Here is a 23,831-nt window from a genome sequence, read left to right on the forward strand (position 1 = left end):
AACTATGTTGGCGTTAAACTATGTTTTACAACTAATAAAAACGAATTTGCGATTCATTCGCTTTCCTGCGCGTTTGTGCACGCGATGGCGATTTCTTTACCAAACTCCGGAAGCCGTTCGCTTTGGACCAAACCATTGCATGTAAATAGAGGGGGGGGATTGTCACCACTCGCAAGCCGTTCGCTTTGGACCAAACCATTTCATGTAAATAGAGGGGGGGGATATAATTTTAGATATAGATATAGTACGGGCATGCCCTAGTATATATAAAGCAGTAAAGTATATTTGTTTGTTTGTCCTCTTATAACTCGAGAACTACTCATCGCAGAGAAAAACCAAAGGCATATTCGGAAACAGTACGTCTCAGAGCAACTACAGCACACCTTAAATTTAAAAAAACTTCGGGACTTCGGGTTTTAAAATTAGCGTATTAGCGCAGAAACACTAGCAGAAGAGGGAGGGAATCGAAGGGAGGGAGCGCAGCACTCCCTCTAGCGCTTCGCAGCGCCAGCGCTTCTGTTAGCGTAATTAGCGTATTTCGGAACGTTAATTTTTCAACTTCATTATTCGGAATCAGTACGTCCCAGAGAAACTTCGTAATGTTAATTTTTCAACTTCATCCGATTGACATGGGACCAACGGCATGTGACAGAGAGTGAAACATACATGCTACATTTATTTGACGACAATGAGTTCCGACTTCCGGGTTCGTGCCGCCAACCCTGTTAGGCGCCTCTTGCGGCACACAGGGAATTACCAGTGAACTGGTACTCAATTTGCTGACCTCGGTAGGATGACAGGCTGAGTCAACCCCCCTGGCGTTAAGGGGGAGGAGGAGGGGAGGGGGAAGAGGAGGGGAGGGGAACGGGGGGAGGGGGGAGGGGCAAGGGGGGGAGGGGAGGGGGAGGTGAAGGGGGGGAGGGGCCCTTCTTCCCCCCCGGGCACCCCCACACCCTCCCCTCCCCCCTTCCCCTCCCCCGCCCCCCCTTCCCCCTCCCCCTCCCCCCTTCCCCCTCCCCCTCCCCCCTGTTCCCCTCCCCCTCCCCCCTGTTCCCCTCCCCTCATCTTCCCCCTCCCCCTCCCCCTCTCCCCCCACCCCCTCCCCCTCCCCCCCATTCCCCTCCCCTCCTCTTCCCCCTCCCCTCCTGCTCCCCCGCCCGGCTATGCCGGGTACTTCTGCTAGTATATATATATATATATATATATATATGTATATATAATATATTATATATACAGTAATATATTATATATACAGGACAGTACTGTGTTAAACTTATATATATATATATATATATATATATATTATATATATATATATATATATATATATATATATATATATATATATATATATATATATATATATATGTATATATAAACTTATAGGGGAGGGGGAGGGGAACGGGGGGAGTGTTAAACTTATATAATTATATATATATATATATATATACTGTATATATATATATATAATATATTATATATATATATATATATATATATATATATATATATATATATATATATATATATATATATATATATAATATATTATATATATATTTATATATATATATATATATATATATTATATATTATATATATATATATATATATATATATATATATATATATATATATATATATCCGGCATTGTACCCGGCATTGCAGAAGTACCCGGCATTGCCGGAAGGCATATATATACAGACGGCATTTAATACGGAATATTTTTTTGGTGGGGGTGAACTTACTTTTCAAGATGACTTGGAACCAAAAGTTCATTGGAATTATGTTGAAATTATTCTAGATTTTGTTAATGTGACCTTTAAAAGAAACAAAAACCACATTTGACATTTCGAAGCAAATAAATTGATCCTTGAAAGTGATGTAAACTGATGTCGAACTCAATTCACGGACAGTACTGTGTTAAACTTCTGTGCGTTTTCCAGAAGTATCTCTTTATTTTGCATATTAGCCAAAAATTTTTTTTAACAAAAACAAAAGTTAAATTACGACTGGGATTACGGACAGTAAAGTTACAGTTCAGTACTTCGTGTAACCACCACGAGCATTCAGGAGAGCACGTACACGTTGAGGCATGCTGTTCATGAGATTTGCCAAGGTTTGGACAGGAATCGCTTGCCATGCAGTTACAATAGCCTGCCGCAATTCACGCACAGAGGCAGGCTGCTGGTCCAAGTTGTCGATTTGACGCGTTAATTCTGCCCACAAGTTCTCTATCGGATTCATATCCGGGGACATGGCAGGCCACTCCATATGCTCTACATCACGGTCAGCAAGAAAGTGTTGGATCATGCGAGCACGATGAGGCCGTGCATTGTCATCTTGGAAGACAAAGTTTCCTGGAAAGGCTGCACAAACAAATGTAAGCAATGTTTCTTCCAGAATGGCCCTGTGCTTGGACTGGTTCAGGTTTCCATTCAGAACAACCAGGTCAATTTTGCCCCCTGCATGAAAAGCTGCCCAAACGGTCACCCCACCACTTCCAGCTTGGACTCTTGGCACGATACAATCTTCGTTGTAGGCTTCATGCACTTGTCTGTGCACTCGGACGTGGCCATATTGACGATAGACCAGAAATCTGGACTTGTCACTGAAGGTCACGTGATTCCAGTGTCCTGGGTGCCATTGACGGTGCTCTCTGGCCCACTGCAATCGGCGCTGGCGGTGTTGTCTGGTCAGACGTGGCTTTCTCAAGGGACGCCTGGCACGATAGTCTGCTTGAACCAGTCGTTGGTTGACTAGCCTTCTGGATACAGGCACATTTGTCAGTTGCTGCCACTCAGCCCTAAGCCGATTAGCTGACTTGGTACGGCCATTGCGGACTAACCGGTGCAGCTGGCGATCATCCCTCCTTGTGGTTCTGCGGGGACGTCCTGACCTCGGTATTGGAGTAGGGACCGCTCTGAGCATTTCGTTTCAGGATCTTTGACACCTGACCTTGAGTGATGCCATACTGCCGAGAAATAGCACGCTGTTTCATGCCGGAATTTCGTAAAGCCACCACTAAATGACAAACAGCATTGTCGAGTTGACGGACCATCTCCAGGGGAAGCGGCAATAACTTTTGTAGACGTGCAGCAGTTGTTTTCCACTAATACAGAACGCAACAACCCTCACATACCCGATTGTGAAGCCAATCGTCAAATGTACCTGTCGTACATTTTGTCACGCCACCTGTGATATAATCCTGTTATTGACTTCTTGCTGCGACAGACAATCAGTGACATGGTTCTTTTAACAAAGAAATCACCGAAGCGTAAAAGAAACTCACCAGATTGGTATACCGAGTTCAGAATGTAAACCCAAGTCAAGAAAAAAATAATATTCCATATTAAATGCCAAGTCTGTATATATATATATATATATATATATATATATATATATATATATATATATATATATATATATATATATGTAATAATAATAAAAATTATTATTATTTATAAAAAATTAAATTAAATAAAATTATTAATAATAAAAAAAAAAATTAATAATCTTCACTTTACAAAAATCTGCTTCATATTAATAATCTAGTTCAAGTTCAATCTGTCATCCCATTGCTTCATCAAGAAGCTTATTTTATCAACCGGTTATCAAATGTTTCTATTTTTTTTTAAATATACCCATCCTTCCCTCACTACTGACTACTGGAAAAGATCAGATGCTGGTCTTAATACTTGAAAATGATCATTCGATCCAGATAAATCTGACATTATTTTCCCTGTATACCCCAAAAAATCGTCAAACAAATCCACCTATCAATTTACACAATCAACAATTGAAATAAGTTCATTTTCTTAACTGCCTGGTTCTCACCATCTGCCACGATCTGTGTTAGGTAGGCCGTATCCAAAAGCTGGCCTCAAAAGCGACGCACAGAATGGGCATCTTCTATAGTGCCAGGTCTTTCCTTGTTAAATAAGAATTTCTCACAGCCTCCAAAGGCCTTTGTCGGTAGATCAAGGGAATACTGTTCTACCCTGTAAGTGATTTCCCCACTTCACACTTTTCTCTCTTGTAAAAAATAAAGTTCTCCACATCATTCACATCTCTCCCAAAAAGAAGTGGAAATACAACGCATGCTGCTCTCTCATTACAGACAGGTTTATGGCCTCTGTGTTTTTTTTTTTTTTACCACTTCTCATTAAGTCTTGTTCCCTCAGCTTTTTTATTCTTCATCCATCCCTAGTTCCTCCAGATGGAAAATGTACTTCCAACAATCTCCTCGTGAAACTCCTAATATCCAGGCTTATTGCTCACCTCCACTCCTTTGCTCCTCTTGTCTCTTCCTTGGTGAGCTACCTTCCTCAGTCTGTTCAATCCCACTCTTCTCTCCATCTCTTTAAAGTGGCAGTACACCACCACTTCAGGTGATATCCACCATCCCTACATGGAATCTTTTATACCTTCATTAACTCTCCACTTCTACTTGTCGGTTGCTATGTTTCCAACACTTTCCTCCTCCTCCTCCTGTTTGCTCATCTCCTAGCTTATTGCATCCTCATGTTGTCCCACTGTCCACCGTCACTGCATTGTCTTCTCTCCTCTGTCACCTCTCTTCCCTGAGCCAAGATTTTATATTTCGAAAAATTATTTTAAAAAATATACGCAAAAGTACTGTGATAGTGTCATCATGCAATTGATCTAATACCCCTGAGAAAATACCTCATGATTTTTTTAAAGCTAAATAATAATAAATCCAACCTGGATTGTTGAAGCATCTTTTTTTAATTAAAAAGACAAAACTCAGGATGTCTTTGGCCTCTGGCATATGGATCTGCCATGTTATCAGACTGTGCATACATCTAATGAGCCTGGAAGTTACAGGGGTTAAAGGATGCACAGAAGAACATGGCATGCCCATGATCATCCACTAACTTGCTTCCTTTTCTTTGTTTTTGAAGTTGTTTATTTTGTAATGAAAGAAAAGACGCTCAGAATATTAACATGACTGGTCTCGTAAAGTGCATGGGATGATGGGTGGAGAAAAGTACATTTAACTTTATTTTTTGCTCCAGCTATTTTATTGGATAATCACAAAATTCTTTACAAAAGATAAGAGAGACAAAAGGATAAGACAGAAAAATGAATGGTAAGCATCTTAGTAAAAAGGGGGAATGAAGAGGGAAAGGAAGTTGAGAAAAGATTGAGGAAAAGGGAATATATAGAACATAAATTTCATAGGAGGGGTTGGAGGGTGAGGTCAAATATCCACATTTTTGCATATTTAATACAATAGTATAATTATAGCTCCAAAGAAGAGGAGAGGAAAACAATTAAATGAAAGTAAAAAATAAAATGGGTGATAAGTAAAAAATTGAAGGGAAGTTGAGGAATACAAGAAAAAAGTGAGCAATTACAAAACGTGATAAAGGAGATTACAGGGAGTTAATAAACAATCTTGAAAAGTGGACCAGAGATGAATGTTTGAGAAATATATCAGAGAGGAAGAGAAGACCAGAGCCAAATACTAGTTCAGCTGAAGACTGCACTAGGAAGAAGGAAAATGCTTATTTGGTAGAATGAATATAAATTGGGTAATCCATAGGAAGTAAGAAAGAGGCAACAATAAATGAACAAACTGAATTTGTTTATGTGTTGAAAAATCTGAAATTTGTGAAGCAAACATCGTAATAAATTAGAATACAAAAAGGATGGTTGTAGAGGTACAGGAAGTACTCCCAATGAGCAGAGAGACATAATGAAGTTATTGCTCTCGAGTCTAGAGGAAGAGATAACATATCCAAAAGAGTGCAAGCATCGGATGGTTTGCTGTCTATAGATAGTAGAAAATGACAGGGCACAGTAGAACGCCTAAAGTCAATTGTACAGAGCCGTGAAAAACGACACGAAGAATAATTGTGCAAGTGAGTTATGCAAATAGACTGGGAAGAGAAGGAACAGGTGTATAGATAATAGTGATGAGAAAGGTAGAGAGGTTCCAGATTTCTTTGGACTGCGATGAGGAATAAAATGTGTAAAAATTGATAGCGCACAATAAAAGAAAACGTTGTTGTTCCAAGAAGAGTGATTTTAGGTTTATAAACCACCGAGACATATTTCAAGAAAATGTGAACAGCTTAGAAGGTTTGGTGGATTGTTAGAGTTTGGAGTGACAGGCTAATGGCATGAAAAAAATCAACTAAATGTTTCACAATGAGAAATAACCTTTTCACACAGCCCTCAAACACCAGAGTTCAGACAAGACCTTATACTGCAAGTCCTCCATTTACGTTGCTCCTATTTACATTGTTTCGCCAGAATGTCACAAATTGGTGAACATAATTACCTTCGCCAGAGGAGAGGGTATTGCATTTGAGTCCGTTTGTTTGTCTGTCTGTCTGTCTGTCTGTCTGTTTGTCCGCACAGAATAAATATAATTTTCTCTGCAACCGTTGCTCCGATTGACAGGAAATTTTCACCATAGGTGCAACTCCACCTGTAGAATTTTTATAATGATAAGTATGACGTCATAGGTCACGTGGCACTGGCGCCATCTTGGAAAAACCGAAAAACTTTGCACCTCTATATCTCCAAAAGCGCTGAATAGAAAGAAATTGAGATGGCTCATTGTAAAGAACTCTCCATGGGGAATAAAATATGTTAATGATGATGTCATAAATCGACAAGTACAAAACTTCATCCGATCAAGATGAAATTTCTTAAGCGTCATGTAGGCATAAATTGGTGGAGAAAAAAATGATGACGTCATCGGTCACGTAGTTCGGCCGCCATCTTGGAAAAACCCCAAAAAATTGCACCTCTATATCTCCGAAAGCACTGCACAGAAAAAATTGAGACATGGCTCATTGTAAAGAACTCTCCATGTGGAATAACTTATGTTAATGATGATGTCATAGGTGCCTCCATTGTGACGTCATAATTCGACAAAACTTCATCCGATCAAGATGAAATTTCTTGAGCATCATCTAGGGATAAACTGGTGGAGAAAAAAAAATGATGACGTCATCGGTCATGTGGTTTGGCTGCCATATTTGTTTTAACACAAAAGCCTTAAAAACTACGGAAAACACGTCCTGGCGAGAGTCTGCAATATCTGATTGATCTTTCTAGTTCGATTTTAAATTTCAATGTTGTTTTTAAAATAGGAAAATAAAATTTAAATAAAACAATGGGTGCTCAAACTTTTTTTGGGAGCTAAAATAAGAGAATGTGCTCATAGTGTGACCCAATTAAGTTCTGCTAGAATAGCAGAAGACAGAGATAATGTGATGGATAATATGGGGCGATTCTTAAGTGTTTGGATCAAAGATAGAGAAAACAGAAGGTGCCCGTGACTTTGATGATGATACAGGAAAAAGTAAAATCACTATTTCAGGACTTGAAGAAAGAGCATGATGGTGAGGGTTCAGATATGGAAAATTTTCTGCAAGCCGTGGTTGGTTTCAACGGTGTACACATCGTTGCAACCTGTTACAATATATTTTGATACTAATTTAATATTTCTTTCTACAAATCATGACTAAAATCCCCAGGGAACGTATCCTAATTTTTTTTTATCATTAAGTCAATGGTAAAATAAGGTTCACTTTACGTCTTTTGCCTAACGCCATGTTTTCCAGGAACGCACCCCCAACGTAAACAGAGGACTTATGGCATATTCTTAATTTATATTGCATTATTAAACACAATCTTATATTGCATTCACATCGAATGCAATTAATCTATTAATTTCCATTAGTTGAACTCTTGTGTAGGAACTTGTAGAGCAGGGTGTTCAGAAAGTTATACATGCCAATGTTTAATATTTTTCAAGATGTAAGTGCATGTAATTTTTTGTTATGATGACAACTTGCAGCCTATTCACAAAAGACACATTGAGATCTTTAACGCCCACCAACAACCAGTTCTGACAGACAGGTCCTCTGCTTTAAAGACCTTCTGATGGATGGCATACACAGATGGACCACCCTGCGTGCGAAACACCAGGGCAACAGTTTATAGCTGGGTTGAGATTCAAACCCAAGCAAGACAACTCAGATCCAAGTGTGCCTTACTTGAAGCTATCTAATGAGGAAGGAAAATAAATTACATTTTAAAATATTTGAAAGACCTTGGCATTTCTTGGAATATTGTGTGTTGTTTGTATAACCTTTTGTTTTGAATGCCCCACATGTATACATAGATACATACATACACACCATGCAAGATAAGAAGATGCGGAAGAATCAGTGATACTTTTATGAATTACAAATACAGTACATAAGCTTACAGGAGACAAATCGACACATATTAATTTTTACAGCGTAGACCACAAGGCAAAGCCGTCTTGAGCAGTGTTTGTCTGTCCGTATGTCCCCTCAAACGTGCACCAATCAGAGCTGAGGGTCTGGTCACATGAAAGGGGTGATGTGATTTAATTACGGCGGTACGGCGGCTGACTCCGCACACCGCCATTTTGATTCCAATTTCGTTCAGGCCGAACATATCGTCGAACCTGTCATATATCACAATTGCCAGGCTCTACCATTACGTTTTTCATGCAGTGTGAAACACAAACAAACCGATTGTTAAAATGACCATCAAATATTGAAAGCAACGGCGTTACTGGTCTTACAACAACACAGTAGCCTACTTATAGACCTTAAACTTCATGACTTCATGCCTCACCTTCAGGCTGCTTCGGACAAATTAGCCCAGGTTTATTAATACAGCAGTATTGTTTTCGTAATAATATTAATAGCGTTAATACTAATAATATAGTAAATATAATCGTAACACTGCAATCCCTTTGTCGTTATCGCAAACTTTCTAGTTTGAAGCGGTGTATGGTTGGTTCATTGTTGACTCGAAACATAAAATAAACTAATACAGTAGTATATTGTTTTCGTAATAATAATAATAGTGTTAATACTAATAATATGGTAAATATAATCGTAACACTGCAATCCCTTTGTCGTTATTGCAAAGTTTCTAGATTGTAGCGGTGTATGGTTGGTTCATTGTTGACTCGAAACATTTAGAATAAAACCAGTGTCTCAATGCAAAAAATTTTTAATACTTACATTATTTGTTAACAGGTATCCCCACCCAGGTCATACTATGCTCTTCAACTAAAGTATCAAACAAGCCTGGCTACGCCGCCGCTGTTAGACTTTCGGTCTTGTTTTATTACTATTACTTTTTGTGTACAAAGTCGAGGTTCGTGTAAGAGCTAACGCATAAAACACATAAACACATGAACAGAAACACACATGAAACATATAACAAAGGGAGGGGGAGAGGAGAGAGAGGAAATCACAACAACAGTAGAGAACAGGGACATCGGGAGATCTGTGGAAAGGAGAGGGCTGGGGCGGGGTACACGATACTAGTACCCTACTGCAAAGCCGCAATGAGCCGGCAAAGCCAAAGCCTCTTGCCACTATTTTACCCATCACTATGGCATCAGTAGGTTAGGTAGTTGGTAGTAGGTACCGTACGTCGTTCAAAATGACACCATTTGCATTCTGGATGAGATTAAAATTTATAAAATTTCCTTCTTGATTAATTCGGTGAATTCCGTCTTAACTTCGGATATTTCCGGCCGTGAAAAACTATCCCCTACGGCCGCGAGATTTCTAAAAAATAATTCTTCGTCAATTTTGGAATATTTGACGCCGTTTTCAGCCTCCGAAACGCGGTACCGGTAATAAGCTTTTTTGAAATATTTTTTCAAATGCTCGAATCTCATTGGTTCCGGTGTTTGGTGACGATTTTCGTTGAAGATAACCAGGGCCCATGCGGGCCCAGGGAACGAGGTTGGTCTTAAAGTATTTTAATTACAAATTAGAGGTGCATAAGATTGTGAATCAAAAAAAGACGGGTGAAACAAGCTCATATTGAACTTTTTCGCAATTTTTTATGCAGACTTCTGCATCCGCAAGATGACGGCCTCCATGGAGCGATTTGGTGCGTCAAAGCTTCGAAATTCTCAAAGGATTCAGCAAAAGCTGGCTTTTCAACATAATACGTACGCGTTCATTCACAACACCGGCTTCGCTGGCTATAAAACATTAATTCAACTTTTTGCATACTGGAAACACCCACTCCCTCTGGGAGCATACTGGAGTGTGGGGTGGGGGATATTGGGGGAGGTGGGGTAAATATATTTTGTGCCATGTCTAGTAATCCCCCTTGTCTCCAGCAGGGGTCAGTAAACCACTTGCACTGTTTAGGTGTACAATTGAAAATCCCAAGTCGTCTCCCCCTCGTGGGGGGCGTTTGCCCATTTATTTTGTGACCATGACCTGACGCTGGCTCCAGCATGTGTGCAAAATCTGGTGGAGATTGGCACAGCCCTGTTTTTTTCTATGATTTTCAGACCTACACACACGTACATACACACAGAGAATTCCCTTATTTAATATAATAGTATGAAAACATAGGGGCAATACCCCTGGCACTCACCTGGTAGAATAAACAGTATACTGCACTGACGAAGGGTATTTTAAACCAATTTCAATGGTTTCTCGAAGACGGGGCAACATGTAGAACCATACTAACATAATCATAAGACTTTAAACAAACAAACAAAACAAATACCTATTTTGGGAGGTAACCCCTACCACTCCCCCCACCCACCCCCCCCCCCCCCCTCGTCCAATCCTGTACACCTCCTCAGACCCCAATTTTTCTAATGCCTTGAACAAACATTGGTACATCACGGATGATGAAGGTTGTGGTGAAGTTTCAGTGAAATTGTGTATGAAGTTTCAGAAAAAAAGGGTAAATACCTATTTTGGGGGGCAACCCCCAGTATACCCCTCATGGGCCGATTTTTTTCCAGTGGCTTGAACAAACTTTGGTACAACACGGGTGATTATGGTTGTGGTCAAGTTTCATCAGAATTGCGTGTGTATATTCTGAGAAAAAGCAAATACCTATTTTAGGGGACAACACCCCCATACACCCACTCAGGGCCCGATTTTTAGTTCACCTGGAACGACGTTCAGGAGGGCTTATGCGATGGCGCGTTGTCCGTCCGTCAGTCCGTCCGCAAGTCCATCAGTCAAACTTCTTCTCCGAAACCGCTGATGGAATTGCGACCAAATTTGGCACAAATTATATTTGTTGTGTTGTGACTAATGTTTGTTCACGGCATTAAAAAAAATCTGGATCTATGGGGGTTTACATGGGTCAAAGCGGATCCAGGTTTGACCCCCCAAAATAGGAATTTGCTTTTTTTCTCTGAAACTACACAAAATATTTCTATGAAACTTGACCACAACCTTCATCACTCATGATGTACCAAAGTTTATTTACGGCACTAAGAAAATCAAAGTCTGTGGGGGTGTACGAGGGGTCAAAGTGGGTCCAGGTTTGATCCCCAAAATAGCTATTTGCTTTCTTCTCAGAAACTACACAGACGATTTTGATGAAACTTGCCCACTACTTTCATCACTCGTGATGTACCAAAGTATGTTCACGGCATTAAAATAATCTGCCCCTTTATCGGTCTAGGGGTGGGGGGGGGGGGGTTCCCCCCAAAATAGGTATTTGCTTTCTTCTCTGAAACTACACATGCAATTTCAATGAAACTTCACCACAACCTTAATCACCCATGATGTACCAATGTTTGTTGCAGGCATTAGAAAAATTGGGGTCTTAATAGGTATATGAGGTTGGGGGAGGGAGGTTGCCCCCCAAAATAGGTATTTTTTTCTTTGTTTGTTTGAAGTTTTATGATTATGTTAGTATGATTCTACATGCTGCACTGTCTTCTAGCAACGATTGAAATTGGTTTAAAATACCTTTAGTCATGCAATATACTGTTCATTCTACCAGGTGAGCGCCAGGGGTATTTCCCCTATGTTTTTTTAATGCCGTGAACAAACTTTGGTACATCACGGATGGTGAAGGTTGTGGTCAAGTTTCATCGAAATATTGTGTGTAGTTTCAGAGAAGAAAGCAAATATCTATTTTGGGCGGTCAAAACTGGACCCAATTTGACCCCCCCCGCCCCCCCCTCCCCATGGACCCTTTTACACTTCTATTTTCTTCATGCCGTGAACAAACTTCGTTACATCACAGGTGATGAAAGTTGTAGTCAGGTTTCATTTTGTGTAGTTTCAGAGAAAAAAAATCAAATTCCTATGTTGGGGGAAGGGGGGGGGGGGGGGTGTCAAAGCTGGATGCACGTTGACGCCCGGAAGACCCCCTTAGATCCCGATTTTTTTTTAATGCCGTAAACAAACTTTAGTCAAAACACAACAAATATCATTTGTGCCAAATTTGGTCACAATCCCATCAGTGGTTTCGGAGAAGAAGTTTCAAGTGTTTACGGACTGACGGACGGACTGACGACGCGCCCTCGCATAAGCTCCCCTGAACTTCGTTCCAGGTGAACTAAAAACAATAGCCTGGTGTTGGCTTAACGGTTAAGGTGGCTGGCTTAACAACTTCGGGTCTTGAGTTTGAGCCCCTGTCATTACGTTGGAATAACGCTGGGTGGGTTGACTCAGCCTGTTCATCCTTCTAAGATCGGCAAAATGAGTACTAGCTTAGTGATAACAGGGGCACTGCATGAGCTGCACAGACACGTTTCCAGAAAAATGATGCAACCAGCCACAGGCTGCATATGAAACAACACCATGAAAAGAAATTCCAAGTGCAAGATAAATATCTGGTCATAGTGTTGTTCCCCTTCTCATGGTATTTATTTTACCTTTTCCCCCCCTGTATTTAGGTCAGTTTTTACCTCCGCCACCAAAGGTGGAAGAGGGTTATGTTTTCACCCCTGTCTGTCTCTCTGTCTGCCTGCTTGTGAACAAAATATCTCAAAAAGTTGTGGACGGATTTGGACGAAACTTGGTGGACAGGTTTGGAGTCTGACAAAGACGATTCGATTCGATTTTAGTGAAGATCTGAATATGGATTCGGATGTGAGAATTGTTTATTTTTTAAAGTGATTCTTCACCATTCAGAGATAGGGCTAAAACCGATATATAACAGGATATATCAAAAAGTTGTGAACGGATGATTTTGATTAAATGTGATTCTGTATTGTGATTTTCTGGTCTACTCTGGGAAACAAAACGTAAACTGTTCACCGAGCGGAGGTATGCTCTGTACTGAGTGCTGTTCTAGTTTACCCCTGTATTTAGGTCGATGTTTGACCACTATTTAGGTCGGTTTTCTGTATAGGACCTGTATTTAGGTCGGTTTTTGACCACTGTATTTAGGTCGGTTTATGACCCCTGTATTTAGGTTGGTTTTTGACCACTGTGTTTAGGTCAGTTTTTGAGCGCTTTATTTAGGTCCGTTTTTGACCATTGCATTTAGGTCGGTTTACGACCACTGTATTTAGGACGGTTTTTTACCACTGTATTTAGGTCGGTGTTTGACCAGTGTATTTTGTCTGGTTTTTGGCCACTGTATTTAGGTCGGTTTTTGACCACTGTATTTAGGTCCGTTTTTGACCATTGCATTTAGGTCGGTTTACGACCACTGTATTTAGGACGGGTTTTTACCACTGTATTTAGGTCGGTGTTTGACCAGTGTATTTTGTCTGGTTTTTGGCCACTGTATTTAGGACGGTTTTTTACCACTGTATTTAGGTCGGTGTTTGACCAGTGTATTTTGTCTGGTTTTTGACCTCTGTATTTAGGTCCGTTTTTGACCCCTGTATTTAGGTTGGTTTTTGACCACTGTATTTAGGTTGGTTTTTGACCGCTGTATTTAGGTCGGTTTTTGACCACTGTATTTAGGTCAGTTTTTGACCACTGTATTTAGGTCGGTTTTTGACCACTGGATTTAGGTCGGTTTTTGACCCCTGTATTGAGGTCGGCTTTTGACCACTGTATTTAGGTGGGTTTTTGACCCCTGTATTTATGTCGGTGTTTAACCAGTGCACTTAGGTCGGTTTTTGACCGCTGTATTTAGGTCGGTGTTTGACCGCTGTATTTAGGTCGGTGTTTGATCGCTGTATTTAGCTCGGTTTTTGATCACTGTATTTAGGTCAGTTTTGGACAACTGTATTTAGGTCGGTTTTTGACCACTGTATTTAGGTTGTTTTTTGACCATTGTACTTTGGTCGGTTTTTGACCCCTGTATTTAGGTCGGTTTTTGACCACTGTATTTAGGTCAGTTTTTGACCCCTGTATTTAGGTCGGTTTTTGACCACTGGATTTAGGTCGGGTTTTGACCACTGTATTTAGGTCGGTTTTTGACCACTGGATTTAGGTCGGTTTTTGACCCCTCTATTGAGGTCGGCTTTTGACCACTGTATTTAGGTGGGTTTTTGACCCCTGTATTTAGGTCGGTGTTTAACCAGTGCATTTAGGTCGGTTTTTGACCGCTGTATTTAGGTCGGTGTTTGACCACTGGATTTAGGTCGGTTTTTGACCCCTGTATTTAGCTCGGTTTATGACCCCTGTATTTGGGTTGGTTTTTGACCACTGTGTTTAGGTCAATTTTTGAGCGCTTTATTTAGGTCCGTTTTTGACCATTGTATTTAGGTCGGTTTACGACCACTGTATTTAGGACGGTTTTTTACCACTGTATTTAGGTCGGTGTTTGACCAGTGTATTTTGTCTGGTTTTTGGCCACTGTATTTAGGTCGGTTTTTGACCACTGTATTTAGGTCCGTTTTTGACCCCTGTATTTAGGTCGGTTTTTGACCACTGTATTTAGGTCGGTTTATGACCCCTGTATTTAGGTTGGTTTTTGACCACTGTGTTTAGGTCAATTTTTGAGCGCTTTATTTAGGTCCGTTTTTGACCATTGTATTTAGGTCGGTTTACGACCACTGTATTTAGGACGGTTTTTTACCACTGTATTTAGGTCGGTGTTTGACCAGTGTATTTTGTCTGGTTTTTGGCCACTGTATTTAGGTCGGTTTTTGACCACTGTATTTAGGTCCGTTTTTGACCCCTGTATTTCGGTTGGTTTTTGACCACTGTATTTAGGTTGGTTTTTGACCACTGTATTTAGGTCGGTTTTTGACCACTGGATTTAGGTCGGTTTTTTACCCCTGTATTGAGGTCGGCTTTTGACCACTGTATTTAGGTGGGTTTTTGACCCCTGTATTTAGGTCGGTGTTTAACCAGTGCACTTAGGTCGGTTTTTGACCGCTGTATTTAGGTCGGTGTTTGACCGCTGTATTTAGGTCGGTGCTTGATCGCTGTATTTAGGTCAGTTTTGGACAACTCTATTTAGGTCGGTTTTTGACCACTGTATTTAGGTTGTTTTTTGAGTATTGTACTTTGGTCGGTTTTTGACCCCTGTATTTAGGTCGGTTTTTGACCACTGTATTTAGGTCCGTTTTTGACCCCTGTATTTAGGTCGGTTTTTGACCACTGGATTTAGGTCGGGTTTTGACCACTGTATTTAGGTCGGTTTTTGACCACTGGATTTAGGTCGGTTTTTGACCCCTGTATTGAGGTCGGCTTTTGACCACTGTATTTAGGTGGGTTTTTGACCCCTGTATTTAGGTCGGTGTTTAACCAGTGCATTTAGGTCGGTTTTTGACCGCTGTATTTAGGTCGGTGTTTGACCACTGGATTTAGGTCGGTTTTTGACCCCTGTATTTAGCTCGGTTTTGACCACTGTATTTAGGTCAGTTTTGGACAACTGTATTTATGTCGGTTTTTGACCACTGTATTTAGGTTGCTTTTTGACCATTGTACTTTGGTCGGTTTTTGACCCCTGTATTTAGGTTGGTTTTTGATCACTGTATTTAGGCCGGTGTTTGACCAGTGTATTTTGGTCGGTTTTTGACCACTGTATTTAGGTCGGTGTTTGACCACTGTATTTAGGTCGGTTTTTGACCGCTGTATTTAGGTCGGTGTTTGACCACTGTATTTAGGTTGCTTTTTGACCATTGTACTTTGGTCGGTTTTTGACCCCTGTATTTAGGTTGGTTTTTGATCACTGTATTTAGGCCGGTGTTTGACCAGTGTATTTTGGTCGGTTTTTGACCACTGTATTTAGGTCGGTGTTTGACCACTGTATTTAGGTCGGTTTTTGACCACTGTATTTAGGTCGGTGTTTGACCACTGTATTTAGGTCGGTGTTTGACCAGTGTATATAGGTCGGTTTTTGACCACTGCATTTAGTTCGGTGTTTGACCACTGTATTTTGTCTGGTTTTTGACCGCTGTAATTAGGTCGGTGTTTGACCGCTGTATTTAGGTTGGTGTTTGACCGCTGTATTTAGGTCGGTGTTTGACCAGTGTATTTCGGTCGGTTTTTGACCACTGTATTTAGGTCGGTGTTTGACCACTGTATTTAGGTCGGTGTTTGACCACTGTTTTGTCTGGTTTTTGTCCACTGTATTTAGGTCGGTGTTTGACCACTGTATTTAGGTCGGTGTTTGACCACTGTATTTAGGTCGGTGTTTGACCACTGTATTTAGGTCCGTTTTTGACCACTGTATTTAGGTCGGTGTTTGACCACTGTATTTAGATCGGTGTTTGACCACTGTATTTAGGTCGGTGTTTGACCAGTGTATTTCGGTCGGTTTTTGACCACTGTATTTAGGTCGGTGTTTGACCACTGTATTTAGGTCGGTGTTTGACCACTGTTTTGTCTGGTTTTTGTCCACTGTATTTAGGTCGGTGTTTGACCACTGTATTTAGGTCGGTGTTTGACCGCTGTATTTCGGTCGGCGTTTGACCACTGTATTTAGGTCCGTTTTTGACCACTGTATTTAGGTCGGTTCTTGACCATTGTATTTCGGTCAGTTTGACCACTGTATTTTGTCTGGTTTTTGACCTCTCCATTTGGGTCAGTTTATGACCCCTGTATGTAGGTTGGTTTTTGACCACTGTATTTAGGTTGTTTTTTGACCACTGTATTTAAGTCTGTTTTTGACCACTGTATTTAGGTCGGTTTATGACCACTGTATTTAGGTCGGTTTTTGACCACTGTATTTCGGTCAGTTTTTGACCACTATTTAGGGCGGTTTATGACCACTGTATTTAGGTTAGTTTTTGACCACTGTATTTAGGTCAGTTTTTGACCACTGTATTTAGGTCGGTTTTTGACCCCTGTATTTAGGTCGGTTTTTGACCCCTGTATTTAGGTCGGTTTTTGACCCCTGTATTTAGGTCGGTTTTTGACCCTGTATTTAGGTCGGTTTTCATCCCTGTACTGGTCAGTTTTTGACCACTGTATTTAGGTCGGTTTTGACCCCTGTACTGATCCGTTTTTGACCACTGTATTTAGGTCGGTTTTGACCCCTGTACTGGTCAGTTTTTGACCACTGTATTTAGGTCGGTTATTGACCCCTATATTTAGCTCAGTTTTTGACCTCTCGATTTAGGTCGGTTTTTGACCCCTGTATTCAAGTTAATTTTTGACCACTGTATTAAGGTCAGTTTGTGACCACTGTAACCGGAGTTGTTCAATGTATAATTTCTGCAGCGATTGTTTCTTTGGAATATTTTTGCCACATGTATTTTGTCATTATGTGACTTATTGGAATATGTGGACAAGTGTAAAATGTAAAGTGAAATTAAATATCTTCTTCCCCGGGAATTTAAGGTGCGAACTGCCACCCTCACTTCTGTCGAGGGGTTGTGTCTGGCCAGTGCATTGTTGGAGCGGTAAGTAAGTTCATTTTTGTATTGATTGAATCGTTGTTATAATGGAATATTCTTTCTAAAGTACTGTTGTTCATGGAATGTATAATTTGTAGTGTGTTTGGGGTTTTGAAAGTTAAACCTTTCATGAAGTATGAGTGCAGTGACACTGCGTAACTGGAAACACACCATTGTGCCGTTAGTCGTGTAGGCAGTGTAAAACACCAAAATGACTTAACCGATGTTACTCATTGACGTGTATAAGTATTAATGCTGATTAGTAGACATTGAGTTATTAAGTTATATCAAGGACATCCATGACACCAGCCTACATCCGATCCTGTATTAAATTATAGCATGAACATAACCATTAATGTTGGCACATGTGGAATTACAATTGGAATTTAGTACCTGCCAAAGAGGTTTATTGTCATAAGTCAGGGTTAATAATACTTACCTGATTATTGTTTTCTGTTGTATTTATAGCATGTTGCTGCCCCTTTTTATCTCACCTGGAACAAAGTTCAGGTGAGCTTATATGATATGGTTTGGGGACTTTTGGTGCGTTGTCCGTCAGTCCGTCAGTCCGTCCATCATGCCGTCCGTAAACACTTGCAACTTCTTCTCCGAAACCGCTGATGGGATTGCGACCAAATTTGGCATAAATTATATTTGTTGTGTTGTGACTAAAGTTTGTTCACGGCAAAAAAATCGGGGTCTAAGGTGGTCTATGGGGGTTTACCGGGGTCACAGTGGATCCAGGTTTGACCCCCAAAATAGGTATTTGCTTTCTTCTCTGAAACCACACACACGATTTCGATGAAACGTGACCACAACCTTCATCACCCATGATGTACCAACTTTTGTGCACGGGAATTTTAAAAATCTGCCCCTTTGAGGATTTATGGGGGGGTGGGGGGGGGGAGGTTGCTCCCCAAAATAGGTATTTGCTTTCCTCTCAGAAACTACACGTGCAATTCTGTTGAAACTTGAACACAACCTTAATCATATGTGTTTTAACAATATATGTTCCTGGCATTTAAAAAATCGGGGTCTAAGGTGGTCTATGGGGGGCTTTCCCCCCAAAATAGGTGTTTGCTTTTTTTTCTCAGAACCTACACACACAATTTTGATGAAACTTCACCACAACCTTCATCATCCGTGATGTACCAATGTTTGTTCAAGGCATTTGAAAAATTGTGGTCTGAGGAGGTCCACAGGGTGGGAGGAGGGGGGGGAGGGATAGGTTGCCCCCCAAAATAGGTATTTTTTTATTTGTTTGTTTAAAGTCTTATGATTATGTTAATATGATTCTATATGCTGCCCTGTGTTCTAGCAAGCATTGAAATTGGTTTAAAATACCTTTAGTCAGTGCAGTATATTGTTTATTCTACCAGGTGAGCGCCAGGGTATTGCCCCTATGTTTTCGTGTTGTATTCTGACTCAAACCAAAACGTTCAATTAAAAATAAATAAGAGAAGAGAGAAATTGTGTTGGTGTGCAATTTCAAGAGGTTTCTTTTGATGTTGTGGACAGGATTTCTTTGGGGCAGTAACAGTGGACCAACGACAATGGCTGAGTCTCTGGAAGGTGGGGAGCTTGGCTGGAGGATTGGAAGCCCGGTTTGAAGAGCTCAGCCAGCCTGATGGTGACACGCCAAGCTGAACAGATCTGTCAACAGGAGGCTCGGGCCAGCACAAGTCCTACCATATTCATTCCTGAGGACAGAAGAGTGCCAATCTTCACTATAACTGACAACGGTAGCACTACGGTTGAGGAATTGTTAGACATTGTCCAGAGTGCCTTTCGTACCTGGCATATGCCTGAAGCAGACCAATCAGATGTAGTGATTGATTATACCTAGACAGGAAAGCAAAACAAGCTGTCAAACTCTTGCCAGAACGTGAGAGGTCAAATATTGAGACAGTTTTCCAGACGTTTCACAGTGCTTATGGAGACAAAGTGCCGGTTGGTGGTCATCTACGAGATTTCTACGAACGCATGCAGAAGACACATGAGACTATTCATGCAAAAGATTGTGTGAAAGGATGTTCATAAGTTACCGGATTCAAAGCTTGCACTTAAAGAGCAGCTCTCCGAAGGTCTCTGCAATCCATCAGTTTGCCACAAAGTTAAAATGAAGCTACGAGAATCCCCAGATATATAATTTCCAGACCTAAATCGGGTGGCCATGGATAGTTGGAGGAAGAAGAGTCTAGTGCTACATCCTCCCACAATAAGGTGCTGACATGTGTGCCAATTATGGGATCCCCAGAGGTAGTGGACAGTTCAGATCTTCTGAAGAAGCTGATAGGTCAACAAAATAACAAAATGGCATTTTAATGCTGTTGAAGCAGAACCGAAAGGCCACCAAACTCACTAGGGCTGGCACAGAACTCCTGTTAAGAGGCACGCGGATGAATATACAGTCACGTGAAAAAGTAAGTACACCCCATGCACAGTTTTGTCTTTTTCAACATATTTCAACATACAGCTATTTGATCTTCATTTCAACAATATTGACAGATAAAGGTGATATAATATAACAAATATCATGAAACATTTACATTTTGTCGTCCATTGTATAATTTAAATAAACATAAATGCAAATTTCGCATGTGGAGAAAGTAAGTACACCCTTCGCTCTAATAGGTGGTATTGCCCCCTTTGGCAGAAACAACCTCAAATGGGTGTTTCTTATAACTGTCTACCAGTCTCTGACATCGACTGGGAGAAATTCTTGCCCACTCCTCTATGCAGAATTCTTTCACCTGTGCGATGTTTGAGGGGTTTCTTGCATGCACAGCTCGTTTCAAATCCCCCCACAACATATCGATGGGATTTAGATCCGGGCTTTGACTTGGCCATTCCAGAACCCTTCATTTCTTTCTTTTCAGCCATTCCCTGGTGGATTTACTGGTATGTTTAGGGTCATTGTCATGTTGCAAGGTCCACCTTCGGTTGAGCTTCAACTTTCCAACAGATGGCCTCACATTATCCTGAAGCACCCTCTGGTACAATGAAGAATTCATAGTGGATTCTATGATGGTGAGCTGCCCAGGCCCTGATGCAGCAAAGCTGCCCCAAACCATAATATTTCCACCACCATGCTTTACAGTTGGTATCAGGTTCTTGTGGTCAAATGCTGTCTTTGGTTTTCACCAAACATGTCTTCTGGTACTGTGGCCAAATAGCTTTACCTTTGACTCATCTGTCCAGAGCACATTGTTCCAGAAGTGCTGGTCTTTGCCTCGGTGTTCATTGGCAAACTTTAGTCTTGCCCTGATGATCTTTCTGGACAGCAAAGGTTTCCTCCTGGCACACCTCCCATGTAGATCAAATTTGTGCAGCCTCTTTCTAATGGTAGACTTGTGCACTTTGACATCAACAGTGGCAAGAGCTACCTGTAGGTCCCGTGATGACATTCTGGGATTCTTCGAGACTTCTTTCAGCATCTTGCGGTCTGCTCTCGGGCTGAACTTGCTGGGGCGGCCTGGCCTGAACAAGTTGGCTGTTGTTTGGAATCTTCTCCACTTGTAGATGATCTTCCGGACAGTCGAATGATTGATTTCCAATTGTTTGGAGATCTTTTTAAATCCCTTCCCAGACTCGGAGGCATCTATAACCTTCTTTCTGAAGGCCTCATAGAGCTCTTTTGATCTAGGCATGGTGACGCCGCACACTTCAACAACAAAGAGCAAACCAAACTAAATGTCTGTGATTTAAATAAGACAGGTTCCTCCAAGATCCTCTCTCACGATGTTCTAATCATTTGCACCTGAGCTGGTGCACCTGATTTTATTTTTAGGTATTTGAAGTAATGATAAATATAGGGGTGTACTTACTTTTTCCACATGCTACATTTGCATTCATGTTTATTCAAATTATAAAATGGACTACAAAATGTAAATGTTTCATGATATTTGTTATATTATATCACCTTTATCTTTCAATATTGTTGAAATGAAGATCAAATAGCTGTATGTTGAAAAATTCAAAACTTTACATGGGGTGTACTTACTTTTTCACGTGACTGTATATATATATATTCGTAATTCATATTCACATTCATAATTCACCTTTCCATACACCGGATGCATACTATTGTTCAAGCAAATCATGCAGTACCTTCTCCTTATGTAAATAGATGTGATCATGTGACCCCGTTATAAGGCATCTATTTATTAAACTTACACGGGGCAGTGCAGGGAGGAGTTGAAACCACCTTTAGAACCACCTTTGGAGGCCATTTTTCCCCACAGAGCAGGGGTTGGCCTTTTTCGAGCACCATGGTCCCCTTTTTGAAGCAATGTTTTATGGCTGGATGTCCTTCCTGCAGCCAACCCTGTTAGTCGCCTTTTGCGACACAAAGGGAATTACCAGTGAACTGGTACTCAATTTGCAGACCTCAAAAGGATGACAGGCTGAGTCAACCCCCCTGGTGTTAATTACAGCGATCAACTGGGATTCAGAACCCAGGATACTAGGATCCCAAGCTGGCACCCGAACCACTAAGCCAACACCAGGCAGGGAGGAGTAGGGAGGGAGGAAATTGAAAATGCCAACATTGAAGAAATTAATAGAAGGAAAGACGATAGGAATGGAGGTATCTCTTTGTTGTGTACGTATAGGTATACAGAGTAAATTGAGGAAAATAAGAGAATGTCGGATGGTAGGAGAAGGAAAGGATTTGAGCGGAGTTTGGGAGAGAAGCGGAGGAAGATTGGGAGGGTATAGGAGTATAGGGAGAGAATAGAAGGAGCAGAGAAACGAGAAAAATTCTGCCATGTTGGTGTACAAAATAGATGACTCCAAAAGTAATGAACAAAAGGATAGCAAAATGTCTGAGTGAAGACAGAAACGATGGAAATATTAGGCAGGATATTAAGAGAACGAGGCAAGTGATTTGTATGAGATGCATCGTTGAGCGGGGGTGGGGTCGGGGTTCTCCCCATCTTTTGACAATTTTCCATCTCAATCCCACAACAAATAAAACACAATCACACCAACCCACACTACAAGTCGACAACTACCTCTAACGTAGACAACTTCATACAATTGTTAATATTGCCACCTATACTATTGCCACCTATAATGACAAAAATGTCAAAAGATGTCGTGATGGCAATCCGTAAAAGGATTGTGGTGTTGTATTGCGGTGTCATTCCTACCTTGTCATTCATTCCCGTCATTCTTTGGTTGTTTTTTGTGGATTCCATCTCCATATGTTATTTCATTTTGGTTAATGTTTTTTTTCTGTCTTGTTAGAATTTGGTACCTGGCAAAGATGTTTATTGTCAGAAATTATGGATAATAATACTGTTGTGGTTTTGAGAATAAAGGATGACCCCCCCTCGTAGGTAGACGCACCACAACATGTAGCCTCGCTGTAGTATAGTTATTTCTTAGTAAATGTAAGGTAGTCTCCTTTCCTGTGTTAGTTTTGCGTTGAGTAGGCCAGTGAGCTTAGGTGTCTTTTGCGCTGGAATGCCACGTGCTCGGCCTGAACAAGTCTGGCAAGGCCGAAGGGAGGAGCTGCAGGGGGAGTGGCCGGTAAGGGCGAGCCGCCAATCAGAGCTCGAGGGGAGTGGCTAACCACAGTTCAGGTCAGTGGAGCTGGAGTGCGAGTTGAGCTGGAGAAGGCGCAGGAGACGAGTCAGAACGAGAGAGAGAGAGAGAGAGAGAATTGCCCAACCCCTGAACAAGTCGAAGTACTTGCATTGAATTGCCTATTATCGTCGTTGTACACGAACTTTCCCTGTGCCCTGCGCTCTGCTGCACTGTATTAATCGCGCTCGTGAAGACGACCTGTTCCGGGCCACAGACGCGCGATCACCTCCTGCCTGTGTTTTCCCTGTACGTGCCGTGGCCACCAGAGGGCCACGCCGGGCGAGCTGTCCGGGAGCGACCGACGACAAGGCGCGTTTGGCGCGCGAACTTTCTTCCTCCATTTCCCCGTGTGCGTGAGTGGGCCCTGTGTCTGGGATTTGTTAGTTAAAACTGTTAAGCATCTGCTCTGTGTCCCCTTTCCTTTATCCTGATCACTGTACATTATAATAAATCGTGTTCTTCCTCTGATTTGACCGTTCCCGTCCTCTCCATCCATTGGCCTAGCATAGTACGAATAGAACCACTCGAATCGGGTTCCATAAAAGTAACGGCACGAGTCACGTGATATGCACACCGTTCGGACGTAATCGATTAGCGTGGCTTGTGCGAGGTCCGGTCCCCGTTTTTGTGGCAGCATGGGTCAAAGGTACGTGCAGCATCGACCCGATACCCTTTT

At 41.3% G+C, this 23,831-nt stretch overlaps 1 long non-coding RNA gene across 1 annotated transcript in view; it reads left to right on the top strand.

Annotated features, from left to right (window-relative positions):
- The window catches only part of LOC137419330 (uncharacterized), a 92,532-nt gene extending 68,909 nt beyond the window's left edge, over positions 1 to 23,623 (top strand). The window contains exons 2-4 of the long non-coding RNA XR_010982831.2: positions 17,508 to 17,569; positions 18,032 to 18,073; positions 19,082 to 23,623. This is a non-coding gene — a long non-coding RNA (uncharacterized LOC137419330). The remainder of the gene's footprint in view (positions 1 to 17,507; positions 17,570 to 18,031; positions 18,074 to 19,081) is intronic.
- Positions 23,624 to 23,831: the final 208 nt, after the last annotated feature.

Source organism: Myxine glutinosa, chromosome 1 (assembly GCF_964187855.1).
Source record: "Myxine glutinosa chromosome 1, kmMyxGlut1.1, whole genome shotgun sequence".
In the NCBI taxonomy this organism is placed as follows: domain Eukaryota; kingdom Metazoa; phylum Chordata; class Myxini; order Myxiniformes; family Myxinidae; genus Myxine; species Myxine glutinosa.